The sequence below is a fragment of the Lolium rigidum genome, chromosome 1 (genome assembly GCF_022539505.1).
Source record: "Lolium rigidum isolate FL_2022 chromosome 1, APGP_CSIRO_Lrig_0.1, whole genome shotgun sequence".
NCBI lineage: Eukaryota > Viridiplantae > Streptophyta > Magnoliopsida > Poales > Poaceae > Lolium > Lolium rigidum.
The window spans coordinates 311,241,677-311,262,954 of NC_061508.1; the positions used below are offsets into that span (position 1 = coordinate 311,241,677).

At 44.2% G+C, this 21,278-nt stretch overlaps 1 long non-coding RNA gene and 1 pseudogene across 1 annotated transcript; both read left to right on the plus strand.

Moving 5' to 3' along the window:
• Window positions 1–16,617: 16,617 nt before the first annotated feature.
• On the plus strand, window positions 16,618–16,962 carry LOC124684142. Its single transcript, XR_006996920.1, has 2 exons — window positions 16,618–16,677; window positions 16,710–16,962. It is a non-coding gene; the product is annotated as an uncharacterized LOC124684142 (long non-coding RNA).
• Window positions 16,963–19,040: 2,078 nt separating this feature from the next.
• On the plus strand, window positions 19,041–20,725 carry LOC124684143 (annotated as a pseudogene).
• The last annotated feature ends 553 nt before the right edge of the window (window positions 20,726–21,278 follow it).

Below are 21,278 nucleotides of genomic sequence, written 5' to 3' on the forward strand. Positions count from 1 at the left end.
CTCGATCTTTCAATTACAGATAGATGATCTTGATCATGTTAGGCAGCTCACAAGATCCAACAATGAAGCACAATGAGGAGAAGACAACCATCTAGCTACTGCTATGGACCCATAGTCCAGGGGTGAACTACTCACTCATCACTCCGGAGGCGACCATGGCGGTGAAGAGTCCTCCGGGAGATGAATCCCTCTCCGGCAGGGTGCCGGAGGAGATCTCCAGAATCCCCCGAGATGGGATTGGCGGCGGCGGCGTCTCAGTAAGGTTTTCCGTATCGTGGTTTTTCGCATCAGGGGTGATACGTCTCCGACGTATCGATAATTTCTTATGTTCTATGCCATATTATTGATGATACCTACATGTTTTATGCACAATTTATGTCATATTCGTGCATTTTCTGGAACTAACCTATTAACAAGATGCCGAAGTGCCGCTCTCGTTTTCTCGCTGTTTTTGGTTTCAGAAATCCTAGTAACGAAATATTCTCGGAATCGGACGAAATCAAGACCCATGTTCCTATTTTCACCGGAAGCATCCAGAACACCCGGGAAGGACCAGAGGGGGGCACTGGGCCCCCAGACCATAGGCCGGCGCGGCCCAGGCCCTGGCCGCGCCGCCATATGGTGTGGCCACCCCTTCGACCCTCCTGCGCCGCCTCTTCGCCTATTTAAAGCCTCCGTCGAGAAAACCCTGGGGCGAAGAACCACGATACGGAAAACCTTCCAGAGCCGCCGCCATCGCGAAGCCAAGATCTGGGGGACAGGAGTCTCTGTTCCGGCACCCTGCCGGAGCGGGGAAGTGCCCCCGGAAGGCTTCTCCATCGACACCGCTGCCATCTCCACCGCCATCTTCATCACCGCTGCTGCTCCCATGAGGAGGGAGTAGTTCTCCATCGAGGCTCGGGGCTGTACCGGTAGCTATGTGGTTCATCTCTCTCCTATGTGCTTCAATACAATAATCTCATGAGCTGCCTTACATGATTGAGATTCATATGATGATGCTTGTAATCTAGATGTCATTATGCTAGTCAAGTGAGTTTTACTTATGTGATCTCCGGAGACTCCTTGTCCCACGTGTGTAAAGGTGACAGTGTGTGCACCGTGTGGGTCTCTTAGGCTATATTTCACGAATACTTACTCACCGTTATGAATGGCGTAGTGAAGTGCTTATTTATATCTCTTTATGATTGCAATGTGTTTGTATCACAATTTATCTATGTGCTACTCTAGCAATGTTATTAAAGTAGTTTTATTCCTCCCGCACGTGTGCAAAGGTGACAAGTGTGTGCACCGTGTTAGTACTTGGTTTATGCTATGATCATGATCTCTTGTAGATTGCGAAGTTAACTATTGCTATGATAATATTGATGTGATCTATTCCTCCTACATATGCATGAAGGTGACAGTGTGCATGCTATGTTAGTACTTGGTTTAGTCTTTTGATCTATCTTACACTAAAGGTTACTAAAATATGAGAATTATTGTGGAGCTTGTTAACTCCGGCATTGAGGGTTCGTGTAATCCTACGCAATGTGTTCATCATCCAACAAGAGTGTAGAGTATGCATTTATCTGTTCTGTTATGTGATCAAAGTTGAGAGTGTCCACTAGTGAAAGTCTAATCCCTAGGCCTTGTTCCTAAATACTGCTATCGCTGCTTGTTTACTGTTTTTACTGCGTTACTACTCGCTGCGTTACTACTCGCTTGTTTACCGTCCCGGGCAAAGCACTTTTCCGGTGCCGTTGCTACTACTTATTCATACCACCTCGTATTTCACTATCTCTTCGCCGAACTAGTGCACCTATTAGGTGTGTTGGGGACACAAGAGACTTCTTGCTTTGTGGTTGCAGTGGTTGCATGAGAGGGATATCTTTGACCTCTTCCTCCCTAAGTTCGATAAACCTTGGGTGATCCACTTAAGGGAAACTTGCTCGCTGTTCTACAAACCTCTGCTCTTGGAGGCCCAACACCTGTCTACAAGAATAGAAGCTCCCGTAGACATCAAGCACTTTTCCGGCGCCGTTGTCGGGAGGAAAGGTAAAAAGGCACTCATACTCCGGTCCCAGGTAAAGTACTTTTCTGGCGTCATTGTATTTGTGCTCGAAGCTATTTCCTTTAGATCCTGCAATTGCATCTTTTTGTTTCTTGTTTACACTAGTTTGGCATAATGGACAACAATGAGCTTCTTATTCTATTTCCTGATTTAAAACATGGATTGTTTGATGCGAAAATTAAAAAACCTATGAAATCTTATTTGCATGCCGGTAGTAATATTAGTATGAACGCTTTGAACACCATTGTTGATAATAATATAGAAAGTTCTAAGCTTGGGGAAGCTGGTTTTCATGATCTTTGTAGTCCCCCAAGCATTGAGGAGAAAATTTTCTTTGATGATACTTTGCCTCATATTTATGATTATAATGATAGTGGTCTTTTGGTGCCACCTACTATGGAGGATAAAGCTTGTTATGATTATACTATGCCTCCTATATTTGATGATGAGAATAATAATGATAGCTACTTTGTTGAATTTGCTCCCACTACAACTAATAAAATTGATTATGCTTATGTGGAGAGTAATAATTTTATGCATGAGACTCATGATAAGAATGCTTTATGTGATAGTTATATTGTTGAGTTTGCTCATGTTGCTACTGAAAGTTATTATGAGAGAGGAAAATATGGTTGTAGAAATTTTCATGTTACTAAAATGCCTCTCTATGTGCTGAAATTTTTGAAGCTACACTTGTTTTATCTTCCTATGCTTGTTACTTTGCTCTTCATGCACTTGTTTATTTACAAGATTCCTATGCATAGGAAGCATGTTAGACTTAAATGTGTTTTGAATTTGCCTCTTGATGCTCTCTTTTGCTTCAAATACTATTTCTTGCAAGTGCATCATTAAAACTGCTGAGCCCATCTTAATGGCTATAAAGAAAGAACTTCTTGGGAGATAACCCATGTGTTATTTTGCTACAGTACTTTGTTTTATATTTGTGTCTTGGAAGTTGTTTACTACTGTAGCAACCTCTCCTTATCTTAGTTTTATGTTTTGTTGTGCCAAGTAAAGTCTTTGATAGTAAAGTAAATACTAGATTTGGATTACTGCGCAGTTCCAGATTTCTTTGCTGTCACGAATCTGGGTCTAATTCTCTGTAGGTAACTCAGAAAATTATGACAATTTACGTGAGTGATCCTCAGATATGTACGCAACTTTCATTCAATTTGGGCATTTTCATTTGAGCAAGCCTGTTGCCCTTTTAAAATTCGTCTTTACGGACTGTTCTGTTTTGACAGATTCTGCCTTTTATTTCGCATTGCTTCTTTCGCTGTGTTGGGTGGATTTCTTTGTTCCATTACCTTCCAAGTAGCTTTGAGCAATGTCCAGAAGTGTTAAAAATGATTGTGTCACCTCTGAACATGTGAGTTTTTGATTATGCACTAACCCTCTAATGAGTTTGTTTCGAGTTTGGTGTGGAGGAAGTTTTCAAGGGTCAAGAGAGGAGGATGATATACTATGATCAAGGAGAGTGAAAGCTCTAAGCTTGGGGATGCCCCGGTGGTTCACCCCTGCATATTCTAAGAAGACTCAAGCATCTAAGCTTGGGGATGCCCAAGGCATCCCCTTCTTCATCGACAACATTATCAGGTTCCTCCCCTGAAACTATATTTTTATTCCGTCACATCTTATGTACTTTGCTTGGAGAGTCGGTTTGTTTTTGTTTTTGTTTTGTTTGAATAAAATGGATCCTAGCATTCACTTTATGGGAGAGAGACACGCTCCGCTGTAGCATATGGACAAGTATGTCCTTAGGCTCTACTCATAGTATTCATGGCGAAGTTTCTTCTTCGTTAAATTGTTATATGGTTGGAATTGGAAAATGCTACATGTAGTAACTCTAAAATGTCTTGGATAATTTGATACTTGGCAATTGTTGTGCTCATGTTTAAGCTCTTGCATCATATACTTTGCACCCATTAATGAAGAAATACTTAGAGCTTGCTAATTTGGTTTGCATATTTGGTTTCTCTAGAGTCTAGATAACATCTAGTATTGAGTTTTGAACAACAAGGAAGACGGTATGGAGCCTTATAATGTTTACCATATGTCTTTTATGTGAGTTTTGCTGTACCGTTCATCCTTGTGTTTGTTTCAAATAACCTTGCTAGCCTAAACCTTGTATCGAGAGGGAATACTTCTCATGCATCCAAAATCCTTGAGCCAACCACTATGCCATTTGTGTCCACCATACCTACCTACTACATGGTATTTATCCGCCATTCCAAAGTAAATTGCTTGAGTGCTACCTTTAAAATTCCATCATTCACCTTTGCAATATATAGCTCATGGGACAAATAGCTTAAAAACTATTGTGGTATTGAATATGTACTTATGCACTTTATCTCTTATTAAGTTGCTTGTTGAGCGATAACCATGTTTCGGGGACGCCATCAACTATTCTTTGTTGGATATCATGTGAGTTGCTATGCATGTCCGTCTTGTCCGAAGCAAGAGAGATCTACCACCTTTATGGTTGGAGCATGCATATTGTTAGAGAAGAACTTTGGGCCGCTAACTAAAGCCATGATTCATGGTGGAAGTTTCAGCTTTGGACATATATCCTCAATCTCATATGAGAATAATAATTGTTGCCACATGCTTATGCATTAAAGAGGAGTCCATTATCTGTTGTCCATGTTGTCCCGGTATGGATGTCTAAGTTGAGAATAATCAAAAGCGAGAAATCCAAAATGTGAGCTTTCTCCTTAGACCTTTGTACGAGCGGCATGGAGGTACCCCATTGTGACACTTGGTCAAAACATGTGCATTGCAAAGATCCGGTAGTCCAAGTTAATTAGGACAAGGTGCGGGCACTATTAGTATACTATGCATGAGACTTGCAACTTGTAAGATATAATGTACATAACTCATATGCTTTATTACTACCGTTGACAAAATTGTTTCATGTTTTCAAAATAAAAGCTCTAGCACAAATATAGCAATCGATGCTTTCCTCTTTGAAGGACCATTCTCTTTACTTTTATATTGAGTCGGCTCACCTATCTCTCTCCACCTCAAGAAGCAAACACTTGTGTGAATTGTGCATTGATTCCTACATACTTGCATATTGTACTTGTTATATTACTCTATGTTGACTATTATCCATGAGATATACATGTTACAAGTTGAAAGCAACCGCTGAAACTTAATCTTCCTTTGTGTTGCTTCAATACCTTTACTTTGATTTATTGCTTTATGAGTTAACTCTTATGCAAGACTTATTGATGCTTGTCTTGAAGTACTATTCATGAAAAGTCTTTGCTTTATGATTCACTTGTTTACTCATGTCATTACCATTGTTTTGATCGCTGCATCCACTACATATGTTTACAAATAGTATGATCAAGGTTATGATGGCATATCACTTCAGAAATTATCTTTGTTATCGTTTTACCTGCTCGGGACGAGCAGAACTAAGCTTGGGGATGCTTGATACGTCTCCGACGTATCGATAATTTCTTATGTTCTATGCCATATTATTGATGATACCTACATGTTTTATGCACACTTTATGTCATATTCGTGCATTTTTTGGAACTAACCTATTAACAAGATGCCGAAGTGCCAGTTCCTGTTTTCTGCTGTTTTTGGTTTCAGAAATCCTAGTAACGAAATATTCTCGGAATCGGACGAAATCAAGACCCAGTTTCCTATTTTCACCGGAAGCATCCAGAACACCCGGGAAGGACCGGAGGGGGGGCACCGGGCCCCTGGACCATAGGCCGGCACGGCCCGGGCCCCGGCCGCGCCGCCATATGGTGTGGCCACCCCTTCGACCCTCCTGCGCCGCCTCTTCGCCTATTTAAAGCCTCCGTCGAGAAAACCCTGGGGCGAAGAACCACGATACGGAAAACCTTCCAGAGCCGCCGCCATCGCGAAGCCAAGATCTGGGGGACAGGAGTCTCTGTTCCGGCACCCTGCCGGAGCGGGGAAGTGCCCCCGGAAGGCTTCTCCATCGACACCGCTGCCATCTCCACCGCCATCTTCATCACCGCTGCTGCTCCCATGAGGAGGGAGTAGTTCTCCATCGAGGCTCGGGGCTGTACCGGTAGCTATGTGGTTCATCTCTCTCCTATGTGCTTCAATACAATAATCTCATGAGCTGCCTTACATGATTGAGATTCATATGATGATGCTTGTAATCTAGATGTCATTATGCTAGTCAAGTGAGTTTTACTTATGTGATCTCCGGAGACTCCTTGTCCCACGTGTGTAAAGGTGACAAGTGTGTGCACCGTGTGGGTCTCTTAGGCTATATTTCACAGAATACTTACTCACCGTTATGAATGGCGTAGTGAAGTGCTTATTTATATCTCTTTATGATTGCAATGTGTTTGTATCACAATTTATCTATGTGCTACTCTAGCAATGTTATTAAAGTAGTTTTATTCCTCCCGCACGTGTGCAAAGGTGACAGATGTGTGCACCGTGTTAGTACTTGGTTTATGCTATGATCATGATCTCTTGTAGATTGCGAAGTTAACTATTGCTATGATAATATTGATGTGATCTATTCCTCCTACATATGCATGAAGGTGACAAGTGTGCATGCTATGTTAGTACTTGGTTTAGTCTTTTGATCTATCTTACACTAAAGGTTACTAAAATATGAGCATTATTGTGGAGCTTGTTAACTCCGGCATTGAGGGTTCGTGTAATCCTACGCAATGTGTTCATCATCCAACAAGAGTGTAGAGTATGCCTTTATCTGTTCTGTTATGTGATCAAAGTTGAGAGTGTCCACTAGTGAAAGTCTAATCCCTAGGCCTTGTTCCTAAATATCGCTATCGCTGCTTGTTTACTCGTTTTACCGCGTTACTACCGCTGCGTTACTACGCTTGTTTACTCGTCCCGGGCAAAGCACTTTTCCGGTGCCGTTGCTACTACTTATTCATACCACCCGTATTTCACTATCTCTTCGCCGAACTAGTGCACCTATTAGGTGTGTTGGGGACACAAGAGACTTCTTGCTTTGTGGTTGCAGGGTTGCATGAGAGGGATATCTTTGACCTCTTCCTCCCTGAGTTCGATAAACCTTGGGTGATCCACTTAAGGGAAACTTGCTGCTGTTCTACAAACCTCTGCTCTTGGAGGCCCAACACTGTCTACAAGAATAGAAGCTCCCGTAGACATCAAGGGGTTTCGTGACGGAGGCTTTAAGTAGGCGGAAGGGCAACGTGGGGGGCCACACGAGGGCCCCACACTACAGGTCGGCACGGCCAAGACCTGGGCCGCGCCGCCCTATAGTGGCGGCCCCTCGTGGCCCCACTTCGACTCCTCTTCGGTCTTTTGGAAGCTTCGTGGCAAAATAGGACCCTGGGTCTTGATTTCGTCCAATTCCGAGAATATTTCGTTACTAGGATTTCTGAAACCAAAAACAGCGAGAAAACAACAACCGGCTCTTCGGCATCTTGTTAATAGGTTAGTTCCGTAAAATGCACGAATATGACATAAAGTGTGCATAAAACATGTAGGTATCATCAATAATATGGCATGGAACATAAGAAATTATCGATACGTCGGAGGCGTATCAGCATCCCCAAGCTTAGTTCGGCTCGTCCCGAGCAGGTAAAACGATAACAAAGATAATTTCTGAAGTGACATGCCATCATAACCTTGATCATACTATTTGTAAACATATGTAATGAATGCAGCGATCAAAACAATGGTAATGACATGAGTAAACAAGTGAATCATAAAGCAAAGACTTTTCATGAATAGTACTTCAAGACAAGCATCAATAAGTCTTGCATAAAAGTTAACTCATAAAGCAATAAATCAAAGTAAAGGTATTGAAGCAACACAAAGGAAGCTTAAGTTTCAGCGGTTGCTTTCAACTTGTAACATGTATATCTCATGGATAATTGTCAACATAGAGTAATATAACAAGTGCAATATGCAAGTATGTAGGAATCAATGCACAGTTCACACAAGTGTTTGCTTCTTGAGATGGAGAGAAATAGGTGAACTGACTCAACATAAAAAGTAAAGAGAATGGTCCTTCAAAGAGGAAAGCATCGATTGCTATATTTGTGCTAGAGCTTTTATTTTGAAAACATGAAACAATTTTGTCAACGGTAGTAATAAAGCATATGAGTTATGAAAATTATATCTTACAAGTTGCAAGCCTCATGCATAGTATACTAATAGTGCCCGCACCTTGTCCTAATTAGCTTGGACTACCGGATCATCGCAATACACATGTTTTAACCAAGTGTCACAATGGGGTACTCTCCATGCCGCTCGTACAAAGGTCTAAGGAGAAAGCTCGCATTTTGGATTTCTCGCTTTTGATTATTCTCAACTTAGACATCCATACCGGGACAACATGGACAACAGATAATGGACTCCTCTTTAATGCATAAGCATGTGGCAACAATTATTATTCTCATATGAGATTGAGGATATATGTCCAAAACTCGAAACTTCCACCATGAATCATGGCTTTAGTTAGCGGCCCAATGTTCTTCTCTAACAATATGCATGCTCCAACCATTAACGTGGTAGATCTCTCTTACTTCGTACAAGACGGACATGCATAGCAACTCACATGATATTCAACAAAGAATAGTTGATGGCATCCCCGTAAGCATGGTTATCGCACAACAAGCAACTTAATAAGAGATAAAGTGCATAAGTACATATTCAATACCACAATAGTTTTTAAGCTATTTGTCCCATGAGCTATATATTGCAAAGGTGAATGATGGAAATTTTAAAGGTAGCACTCAAGCAATTTACTTTGGAATGGCGGACAAATACCATGTAGTAGGTAGGTATGGTGGACACAAATGGCATAGTGGTTGGCTCAAGGATTTTGGATGCATGAGAAGTATTCCCTCTCGATACAAGGTTTAGGCTAGCAAGGTTATTTGAAACAAACACAAGGATGAACGGTGCAGCAAAACTCACATAAAAGAAATATTGTAAACATTATAAGACTCTACACCGTCTTCCTTGTTGTTCAAAACTCAATACTAGATATTATCTAGACTCTAGAGAAACCAAATATGCAAACCAAATTAGCAAGCTCTAAGTGTTTCTTCATTAATGGGTGCAAAGTATATGATGCAAGAGCTTAAACATGAGCACAACAATTGCCAAGTATCAAATTATCCAAGACATTTTATAATTACTACATGTAGTATTTTCCAATTCCAACCATATAACAATTTAACGAAGAAGAAACTTCGCCATGAATACTATGAGTAGAGCCTAAGGACATACTTGTCCATATGCTACAGCGGGGCGTGTCTCTCTCCCACAAAGTGAATGCTAGGATCCATTTTATTCAAACAAAACAAAAACAAAAACAAAAACAAACCGACGCTCCAAGCAAAGTGCATAAGATGTGACGGAATAAAAATATAGTTTCGGGGAGGAACCCGATAATGTTGTCGATGAAGAAGGGATGCCTTGGGCATCCCCAAGCTTAGACGTTTGAGTCTTCTTAGAATATGCAGGGGTGAACCACCGGGGCATCCCCAAGCTTAGAGCTTTCACTCTCCTTGATCATATTGTATCATACTCCTCTCTTGATCCTTGAAAACTTCCTCCACACCAAACTCGAAACAACTCATTAGAGGGTTAGTGCACAATAAAAATTAACATGTTCAGAGGTGACACAATCATTCTTCACACTTCTGGACATTGCATCAAGCTACTGGACATTAATGGATCAAAGAAATTCATCCAACATAGCAAAAGAGGCAATGCGAAATAAAAGGCAGAATCTGTCAAAACAGAACAGTCCGTAAATATGGATTTTATTAGGGCACCAGACTTGCTCAAATGAAAATGCCCAAATTGAATGAAAGTTGCGTACATATCTGAGGATCACTCACGTAAATTGGCTTAATTTTCTGAGTTACCTACGGAGAATTAGACCCAGATTCGTGACAGCAAAGAAATCTGTTTCTCGCGCAGTAATCCAAATCTAGTATTTACTTTACTATCAAAGACTTTACTTGGCACAACAAAACATAAAACTAAGATAAGAAGAGGTTGCTACAGTAGTAAACAACTTCCAAGACTCAAATATAAAACAAAAATACTGTAGCAAAATAACACATGGGTTATCTCCCAAGAAGTTCTTTCTTTATAGCCATTAAGATGGGCTCAGCAATTTTAATGATGCACTCGCAAGAAATAGTAGTTGAAGCAAAAGAGAGCATCAAGAAGCAAATTCAAAACACATTTAAGTCTAACATGCTTCCTATGCATAGGAATCTTGTAAATAAACAAGTTCATGAAGAGCAAAGTGACAAGCATAGGAAGATAAAACAAGTGTAGCTTCAAAAATTTCAGCACATAGAGAGGCATTTTAGTAACATGAAAATTTCTACAACCATATTTTCCTCTCTCATAATAACTTTCAGTAGCATCATGAGCAAACTCAACAATATAACTATCACATAAAGCATTCTTATCATGAGTCTCATGCATAAAATTATTACTCTCCACGTAAGCATAATCAATTTTATTAGTTGTAGTGGGAGCAAATTCAACAAAGTGGCTATCATCATATATAGGAGGCATATTGTAATCATAAAAGAAAATTTTCTCCTCAATGCTTGGGGGACTAAAAAGATCATGCTCATCGAGCCAGCCTTCCCCAAGCTTAGAATTTTCCATAGCATTAGCAACAATGGTGTTCAAAGCATCCATAGTAATAACATTCCCATTAGCATGCATATAAAGTTTCATGGGTTTTTTAATTCTCTCTTCAAACACATCATGTCCTAATTCAAGATAAAGTTCATAAAGATCTCTCATATTTTTGTTATTTTCCATTATGCTTAACTAGTGAAATAAAAACATGCATGATATTAAGTAAAGTAAAACAAGTAACTAATTTTTTTGTGTTTTGATATAAGTGCAGCAAACAAAGTAGTAAATAAAATAAAGCAAGACAAAAACAAAGTAAAGAGATTGAGAAGTGGAGACTCCCCTTGCAGCGTGTCTTGATCTCCCCGGCAACGGCGCCAGAAATTTGCTTGATGCGTGTAATTGACACGTCCGTTGGGAACCCCAAGAGGAAGGTGTGATGCGCACAGCGGCAAGTTTCTCTCGCTAGAAACCAAGGTTTAATCGAACCAAGTAGGGAGTCAAGAACCACGTTGAAGGTTGATGGCGGCGGGATGTAGTGCGGCGCAACACCGTAGATTCCGGCGCCAACGTGGAACCCGCACAACACAACCAAAGTACTTTGCCCCAACGAAACAGTTGAGGTTGTCAATCTCACCGGCTTGCTGTAACAAAGGATTAACCGTATTGTGTGGAAGATGATTGTTTGCAGAGAAAACAGAAAAACAAGTATTGCAAGCAGATTTGTATTTCGAAGTATAAAAGAATGGACCGGGGTCCACAGTTCACTAGAGGTGTCTCTCCCATAAGATAAAAGCATGTTGGGTGAACAAATTACGGTCGGGCAATTGACAAATAGAGAGGGCATAACAATGCACATACATGTCATGATAAGTACAGTGAGATTTAATTGGGCATTACGACAAAGTACATAGACCGCCATCCAACCGCATCTATGCCTAAAAAGTCCACCTTCGGGTTATCGTCCGAACCCCTCCGGTATTAAGTTGCTAACAACGAGAAAATTGCATTAAGTATGGTGCGTAATGTAATAAATAACTACATCCTCGGACATAGCATCAATGTTTTATCCCTAGTGGCAACAAGCACAACACAACCTTAGGGGTTTCGTCACTCCCCAGGTGTCAATGCGGGCATGAACCCACTATCGAGCATAAATACTCCCTCTTGGAGTTACTAGCATCAACTTGGCCAGAGCCTCTACTAATAACGGAGAGCATGCAAGATCATAAACAACACATAGGTAATAACTTGATAATTAACATAACATGGTATTCTCTATCCATCGGATCCCGACAAACACAACATATAGCATTACGGATAGATGATCTTGATCATGTTAGGCAGCTCACAAGATCCAACAATGAAGCACAATGAGGAGAAGACAACCATCTAGCTACTGCTATGGACCCATAGTCCAGGGGTGAACTACTCACTCATCACTCCGGAGGCGACCATGGCGGTGAAGAGTCCTCCGGGAGATGAATCCCCTCTCCGGCAGGGTGCCGGAGGAGATCTCCAGAATCCCCCGAGATGGGATTGGCGGCGGCGGCGTCTCAGTAAGATTTTCCGTATCGTGGTTTTTCGCATCAGGGGTTTCGTGACGGAGGCTTTAAGTAGGCGGAAGGGCAACGTGGGGGGCCACACGGGGGCCCCACACTACAGGTCGGCGCGGCCAAGACCTGGGCCGCGCCGCCCTATAGTGGCGGCCCCTCGTGGCCCCACTTCGACTCCTCTTCGGTCTTCCGGAAGCTTCGTGGCAAAATAGGACCCGGGGTCTTGATTTCGTCCAATTCCGAGAATATTTCGTTACTAGGATTTCTGAAACCAAAAACAGCAGAAAACAAAGAATCGGCTCTTCGGCATCTTGTTAATAGGTTAGTTCCAGAAAATGCACGAATATGACATAAAGTGTGCATAAAACATGTAGGTATCATCAATAATATGGCATGGAACATAAGAAATTATCGATACGTCGGAGACGTATCAGCCCCCAAGAGGCAAAGCGACGCAAAAGCGCCGCCCACGCCCGATCCCGCGAGGGATCTAGGGTTTCCCCCGGAGAGCCCGAACGGAGAACAAGAAACACCCGCTTCGACGACGCCTTCAAGAAGTATGCGGCGCCCGCAGGCGTCACCGTCGTCGGTCCTGGCCGCCCGCCAAGACAGAGCTTTCGCCCAGCGAAGAATTCCAAGACCTCGCGTCCGCCCAACAAGGACCGGCACAAACCACCACCTACAACCGCTGAGCATCCTTCCGGAAGCCGCCGACGCGCAGAGGGCTGCACCGCCTGAAGCCAACGGAGTACCGCCGAAGAACACCGTGGGCGCCGCCGGAACGCCACATAGAGGGGACGCCGAACAACACCGACACGGGGCTTGACGAAGAACGCCAAAGACCGCAGACATGAGCACCCGCACCACCCGAAACCGCCGCACTGCCATCCCGGCACCGCGCCATCCCAGCGCCAAGACGGAGACGCCGCCCAAAGCCAACAGCGGCCGCGGCCCGCATGGCCCGACAGGCCCAGATCGGGGCCCGCCCACCGCCGCGGCCCCCCGAGGCAGCACCGCCGCCGTGGCCCCCGGCAGGCCCCTCCGTCGCGGCCCCCTCCGCCGTGGCCATCCTCAGGCGCCGCCGCCGCGGCCTTCCGCTGCAGCTCCGTCGCCGTGTCCACCCGATGGAGCCCCGCCGCCACAGCCACCCGAAGCAGATCCGCCGCCGCGCCGGTACGCACCTCCAGCCGCACGCCTCCTCGACCTCCAGACGCCAACCCCGCCGCCGAGCCCAGCCAGACCAGCCTCCGCGGCACGCATCGACCGCGCCCGCCCGCAGCAGAAGCCGAAAACGTGCTGCCCTGAGATCTCCCTTGAGCCGGGAGAAGAAAGGAGCCCCGCCGCCACCTTCCCTGGGGCACGCACGGCTTTGCCGATGGCCCCTCCGGCGGCGGCGAAGCGGGGGAGGGTGGTGGGAGGCTTCAAGGAGCGGCGGCGGCTAGGGTTCCCCGTGTCGCCTAATACATGAGAGTTGCATCATAGTCATGAGCCAGAGACGTTAGGCGAACCTCTTGACTCATTTCGTTCTCCTTATTCATGTGTACATCAATATTCAATTCAGAGATTGTTTGAGACTCACAATGGCAACACATTGGACTTCTTTTACATTTTGATATTCCAAAAACAAACTCAACTTAGTATACAACGCTTCATAAGGTGCATGTTTAAATTTACCCTACATACTAAAATGCTCTGGAGTTGCTAAAAGTAAGATAGGCAAATGCTCTCGAGTTGCTAACTGAACTATTACATTCCCAATCATCGATCCTCTCTCGCTGAAAAGGCTTCACTTCCATTTGTCTATCAGCTAGCGGTGCCTGCAGCCTGTGGCTAGATCATAGCCCAACATCTCCCTATCAATAAATTCAGATCGTCCAATAATATACACCTGGCTAAACATTCTTGGTTATACACCTGCATTATACTAGTGACCGAGGATATATCTCTACTATTAAGAGCAAACTGGTGAATGCCTGGTGTCACATTTTCAGGATGGACAATAATACCCCCACGTCACAAAGAAAACGCAACTAACAAAACAACTCCAGCCTCGAGCGGCATGGCACATCTTAATCCATACTTCGCGCTAATTAAGCTACCTAACTACTAGCTCCCGTCCGTCCCGGACGCAGCTCCTCTACAGTTGTACTATTACTGTACGGGTACAGTAATTCACCTAATCAGCCATCAAATGCAATCGAACGGACCTCCTTCTATTCCTAGGCATGACTTCTAAACAGACGCAAAAAACAAAACACCATCATCTCCTACTGTCTATATAGAATACGGATTGATCAATCGGGCTAAGCAGGTGCAACTGCAATAGAGGTATCTGTTAATCCACCTTTAATCTGTAGGTTCTAACTCACGGATCTGTTTGGCCGGCCGGCCGGGTATGCCGGCCTCTTCGACGGCTGTACAGCAATGAGTCGGCTGGCCTCGTCTACGGCCGCTGCCGACGGTGGCCTTGCAAGTTCAGCAATGAGCCTACATGTCCTGCAATGAGCAGATGCAATTTTGACTGTAAGCTTTTTTTTTCTAATTAGGTGTGAGCACGCAGGGTTAGAAGAGGCCCGTTCGATTATAAATTGATGGCAGATTTGTGAACTACTGTATGGATACAGTAATACTACAACTGCAGAGGATCCACGCCCGTCCCTCACGTGGAAGAAAGAAACAAAGTCCCAATCTGCTCCCGTATTCTGTCAAAAAAAAAAAACTGCTCCCGTACTCCCCGCGCGACAAGAAAAGAGCAAAAAAAAACAATTTACCCATCTGTGACCACCACCATCCCTACACCGCCTCTGCCAGCGCCGTCGATCTGTTCTCCACCACGCCGACGTCCCTAGCCTCGCGTCGCTTCCAAACCCCCTCTGGCCCTCCCCCCATTCACAGATGTGACAGAGTTGTGTTGTCGATGCCGCGCCTGAACCGCACGTCGTCGAGGCCTGTGTCGGTCCTAAACATCTGCTGCCGCCGGCTCAGCCGTCCATCCGATGCGCCGAGGTCCGAGACGGATCGGAGCCGCAGCGACCGCACCCGTACTTCCACAGACCGCCAAGGCCTCCGTCGGGACAGAACCGCCGCTGCAGCCGTACTTTTGCCTCTCCGTGCGTCGCCTTCCTGCATTGACGCCGACATGAAGTACCTGGTGACCGGCGGCATGTGGGCGATTTCTGGAAGGGGGTGACCCCCAGCACATCGTCGTCGTGCTAGAATCCGGCGGCCTACGGATTGAGTCTATCTAGATTGGTACGTGCCCCCTTTCACTAATCCCTCTGTCCGCAAGAGATGAGAAGATTTAAGAGGAGATTCGATCGTTTTCGGACAACAATTTCAGTGAGAGTGCACCATTTTTTTCCGATTTAGCCGAGCTCCCAGAGTGCGGCCTTGTGTGGCCTTAAGATATGCTAATTACTAGGCACGACTATAATGGTTTCACCAATACTCGTCTCTGTCAATGGAATCTTTTATTCCTTATCTTCGTAATTTGTCAATGGATCAAACTGATATAAATCAGTTCGACATGAATGATCAAGGATCATTACGGTGTGACCGACTCCATTCTCTACCTCGCCTGCTCCGGTCCGCGTTGTTTGTTCCGCACAAAGACTCACCCTAGATCCCATCACATCACCGATCAAGCACAATAGCGCCCGCCGGGCGGAGTCATCTATTCTCCCATCAAAATCAGGTAACCTCTCTCCCTCGCGCATCTCAGCCGGCTCTTACTCTGCTTTTTTTTGTATTTAATTTGTATGCAATGAGCCAAGCTCGCTAGATTGATGTAGCTAGCACTCACACACAGAAAAGGTAGCGAGCTTGGTAGATTGTCTAGATGGATATAGTGAACTTATGCATGACACATACCACTTACTAGATCGACTAGATCGATGTAGTGAATTTATCAGAAGTGTAAATCAAAATACAAGGAATTGAAAATTTGCTCTATGTCCGTAGCTATGCACACTGGTCAATCTAGCTATATAATTTTGCTTTTTTGTTTCGAAAATTATATTGCGAGATGAATGTTTTATTTTTCACTGCTGTCGGAATTTATCTAGATGGATATATCATTTTTATCTACAAGGGTCTAATGTACCTGAAAGGGTTTGCTCAAATTAGGCTATCAAATTTGTCAACTATCCCAGAAAAACAGAACAACTTGTACGATATTCTTAATTTGTATGTTATTAGTAGTGTGTCTTTTCTGTTTCGAAATTTTATGAGATATTGACTTTTGACTATTTTCTTTGCATAGAATCTATTGCATGTATTTTCAGGAACAATTAAATATTCTTACTGGCGCACTAGGACACTAAGTATTACCATAGATGTAATTTACTTCTAAATATGAACAGACCTACCTTACTTGACAGCTAGGAGAAATTAGGAGCAACTACATGCAACAAGGGAGCAACACTAGGAGAAGAGCGGAACCAAAAAGTCAGGAAGGTATAGTTCCTTTTTTTTCGAAATGGAGGAAGGTATAGTTCCTATGTAAGAGCTTCAGCCAATGAACGAAAGACATGGGTCGTGTGCCACATCGAGTTACAGAAATAGTCAAAAGTTGCTTGATAGGTCTGTAAGAAAGGATGATAGTTCTTGAATGGAATAAGACTAGAGAGGTTTGCACCGTGTGTGCTTGTGTGTTAGCAAGAGATATATGGGTGACCAATATCACCAAGAATATATTAATATTTATCGGATAATCAGAAACCACGAGAGTGTTTGTCTGAAGTGCTTATAAACTTGTTGAATCCAGTGAGGCTGACTTTCTACATGAACCTTTCTCTTCATTAAAGCAAGACGTGAAATATGGCTCCATCCATCGGTTTGGTGGCTACTGAATCAGATTGAGGGGGAATAAGTCCATGCATGTCAAAATCTGAAACCCCCTTGGATGGGATTAACCGAATATGACATAAGAGGGAATATGAACTGCTGCAAGTTGCCTCTAGAGATGGTAAATGGAAAATAGATGTCAGGGTTTGTAACATAATCACAAGGTTCATGCACTTTCACATGTGTGTTTTATAGTGAAAAATAAGTGTAAATATTTATTAATATTCCATCACAACGAATGTTACTTTTAAGTGTTGAGCGTCATCGCACGGACAAAGTTGGAGTGAAATAATGCAAGGAGTCAAGCATCATCATAGGGACAAATGTGGATGTAGAGTGGAGAGAAAAAAAAAAGAGTATCAAATATTCAAACATTAATTCTCCAAGGTAGGAGAAGATACATGGAAAAGAGATGCCAAGGAGGATGGCAACATAGCGGAGAACAATAACAACAACATGCAAAAGGTAGAGTGTTGTGGGGCTACCTGGTGAGTTCACCGGTAGGGGCTTCAATGGCGTAGATTCAATGATTAGGAAAATGTACGTATACGATGAAGAAATGATGCAATATACGATGTTGCTGGTTGGAAGTAAAAAAAACATTGGCTCTATAGCCGATAAGAGAATAGATGGACATCCGAGAGGAGGAAGATACATACATGGAAGAAAAGGATATAATTTAAAAGGTTGTGATGCAGCAAAATTTGTGGGGAATTGATTATAGACTCATTGTTTGTGGTTTTAGTTACCATGTATGATGAATTAAGACGGGTTTATTAGCCTTTTCATATAGGTGGGACCGAGAGAGGGAGTAGATTGATTCTACGACGTGCCACTGTAGATCGGTCCGATACTTGTTTTGTACCATGTATGGATACCATATCAAATAAGGTAGCATTGTGAATCAAAACTTCTTTCCTACTGTATTCCTTTAATAAACATTTTTTTATTGATTTGTAAACATTTTACAGAACGTGAGAAAAACAAGGAACTGTTGAGGTTGTACAACATAGCTCTAATAGGACATAATTCTTGAACTAAAATTTCATGCGATAAATTTTGTTCTACCAAATAGTTAAGTTTTTTGAGCCGTGGCGAAGCACGGGCATTCAACTAGTATTACTCTATTTCTCGTTTTCTTGTAGGGACCAAAGGAATAGTTCCCCACGTATAAATGTCATCATGTCTACTTGAGACCGACGTGGCCAGCAATACTACCTTCCTGCAATCAACCAATCGATCATGCATATACACACTGTCTAGAGAGACGCAAGTTGCAAAGTCAGAGGGGAGTAGTATAAACTCTCCAATGGCGATGGAATCACGATCACACTGATAGTCTGGCAGCAGATGCTAGTCAAAAGGGTACATACTATTTTTAAGGGCTTTGTAGTCAACCATATGCTACATTTTATCAGAGACATGTACTACTGAATACATGAATAATATTAGTTGCAACTTTACTTACAACTGAAAAATATTAGTTGCAAGTTGCAACTCTCACTTGCAACGTTTAATATCACTTGCAACAAAAAATCATCCCACTTGCAACCAATAGTCTCAATTGCAATCCCGCTTAGAACTTATAGGCACATGAATCCCGATGCAAATCAGATGGTTTTTGAGTTGAATGAGTTCTAACTTAATTAGCAAAATTGTTATTTATTATTAGATAAGGTAAGTCTTGCCTCCTTTTTTTTTTGCAGCGTTTCCATCTGAAAATATTAGTATTCTTAGCTACACTGATAATGCAGAGCAGTCACAAAGATCGTGCAACCTTATGGGAAGCATTGCGGGAGCTAGAAGGATAATCCGTCATTATCGTACCAGTTTTTAATTCCTCTCCGAGTTAAGTAATCATCGGCTCGCCGTGCGTACCACTAATGTACTTCAAGAGTTCGTTCCGCTCATGGTGGATATTAGTAGTGTGGCATATAGCTCTTTCTGCTTTGTGAGGTTGTCAAGCTGCAGAGATGAAGGTGCCTCTGCCTGTGAGGAGCAAGAGCTTAAAGAAAAGCAGGGGACATCCTTCATGCAGCCTTTCCCTGCTGCTGCTCATCGCAGGAGTTCAGTTCTTGGTGATAGGTATGTGTCCACAAATTCTTTCTCGCAATGCATTGTTTTGTCAGAGAAATGGTTACAATGTTTGATTAATTGATGGTTGAACTCATCAGTACCATGCCAATACTCATCGATTCTTGTAATGGAAATGTGGATTTGACGCTGAGGTTTTAATCTTCAGGCAAGCCTTTTCCATCACTCTTGATGGATAGCAGGAGCTTCTTCAATTTGGCAGGTGCGTATATCATCAACATGCATTATACAATGTGATTGATTAGTTCCGTAATCCAGGGAAAGAATCATGATTTGTGATGTGAATTTGTGCAATGCAGAGGAGGAGTTCGTCCCTGAGCCACATGTGAGCTGCGAGTTCAACGACACGAGGTCCGACTACTGCGAGCTGGCCGGCGCTATCCGAGTCCGTGGAAGCACGTCGGAGGTCTTCATCGTGACCCCTCGCCGCGGCACCACCGCGGGGGACGTCGTGGGCGCGAACGCCACATGGATCTCCGCCGACGCGACGAGCTGGAAAATGAAGCCGTACACGCGCAAGGGGGAGTCACGCATCATGAACGGCATCACCGAGTTCACTCTGCGGCTCGCCTCCGCCAGCGAGGCTCCGGCGTGCGACGTGATGCACGAGGACGTGCCCGCCGTGCTCTACTCCAACGGCGGGTACTGCGGCAACTACTACCACGACTTCAACGACAACATCATCCCTCTCTTCATCACCACGCGGCACCTGGGGCGCGAGGTGCAGCTCCTGGTGACCTACAAGCAGGCTTGGTGGTTCGGCAAGTACGGCGAGATCGTGGACGGGCTGACGCGGCACGAGGTGGTGGACCTCGACGCCGACGCGCGGGTGCACTGCTACCGGAGCGTCACCGTGGGGCTGAGGAGCCACAAGGACCTGAGCATCGATCCGCGCCGCGCGCCCAACAACGTGTCCATGGTGGACTTCAAGCGGTTCCTCATGTGGCGGTACGGGCTACCCCGGGAGCACGCCATCCGGACGGAGGAGGGTGACGAGGAGAGGAGGAAGCCGCGGCTGCTGGTCGTCACGCGACCGTCGCGGCGACGGTTCATGAACCTGGAGGAGATCATGGCCGCCGCCGAGGACGTCGGGTTCGAGGTGACGGCGTCGGACCTGATGACGCCGGCAAAGAAACAAGGCGACGAGACAGTGAAGGACGACAGCGGGCAGGCTCGGATGGCGGAGGCGTCGGCGACGGTGAACGCGTTCGACGCAATGCTGGCGGTGCATGGTTCCGGGCTGACGAACCTGGTGTTCCTGCCGATGAACGCGGTGGTGATGCAGGTGGTACCGCTGGGGCGGATGGAGGGGCTGGCCATGGACGAGTACGGGGTGCCGCCGAGGGACATGAACATGAGGTACCTGCAGTACAACATCACGGCGGAGGAGAGCACGCTGTCGGAGCTGTACCCAAGGAGCCACCCGGTGTTCATGGACCCGGGCCCCATACACAAGCAAAGCTGGTCGCTCGTCGATGAGATCTACCTCGGCAAGCAGGACGTCCGCCTCGACATCGCCAGGTTCAGGCCCATCCTCGAGAAGGCGCTCAAACTCCTCCGGTGACCGTAACAGTCGTGGCACTGATCGACATGACAACCGGCGTCGGCCGGCCGTGACGACGACGGCGATCAAAGCATGCACTGGTGTCGACGACAAGTACATTGCACAAACATATAAGACAACCTTTTTTGTTCTTCTTATTCTGTTTTCGCATCGGAACTGAAAATAGTGGTGTACATTCAGGGTATTTCCTATATTTCAGGTAACCGGTAATATGGATTCCCATGGGTATTTTAGAAAAAAAACTTATACTCCCTCATGCCCGTATTATGATGGCATAATTTTACGTGCAAGTTAAATTTTGCAAAATGTGACTAAAAATATAGATAATAATATAAAGATCTACTATACCAAATACATATAATATGAAAATATAATTCATGAAAATTCGAAAAATATTAATTTTTCATTGTATATATTTATATTTTTACCAATATACATGGTTAAACTTTACAAAGTTTGACTTTGAACAAACTTTATATGTGACCTATTTTGAGCAGGAGGGAGTATACAATATAGTTGATCGTAGGTTTTTGACCGTTGTGTACCGAAATCG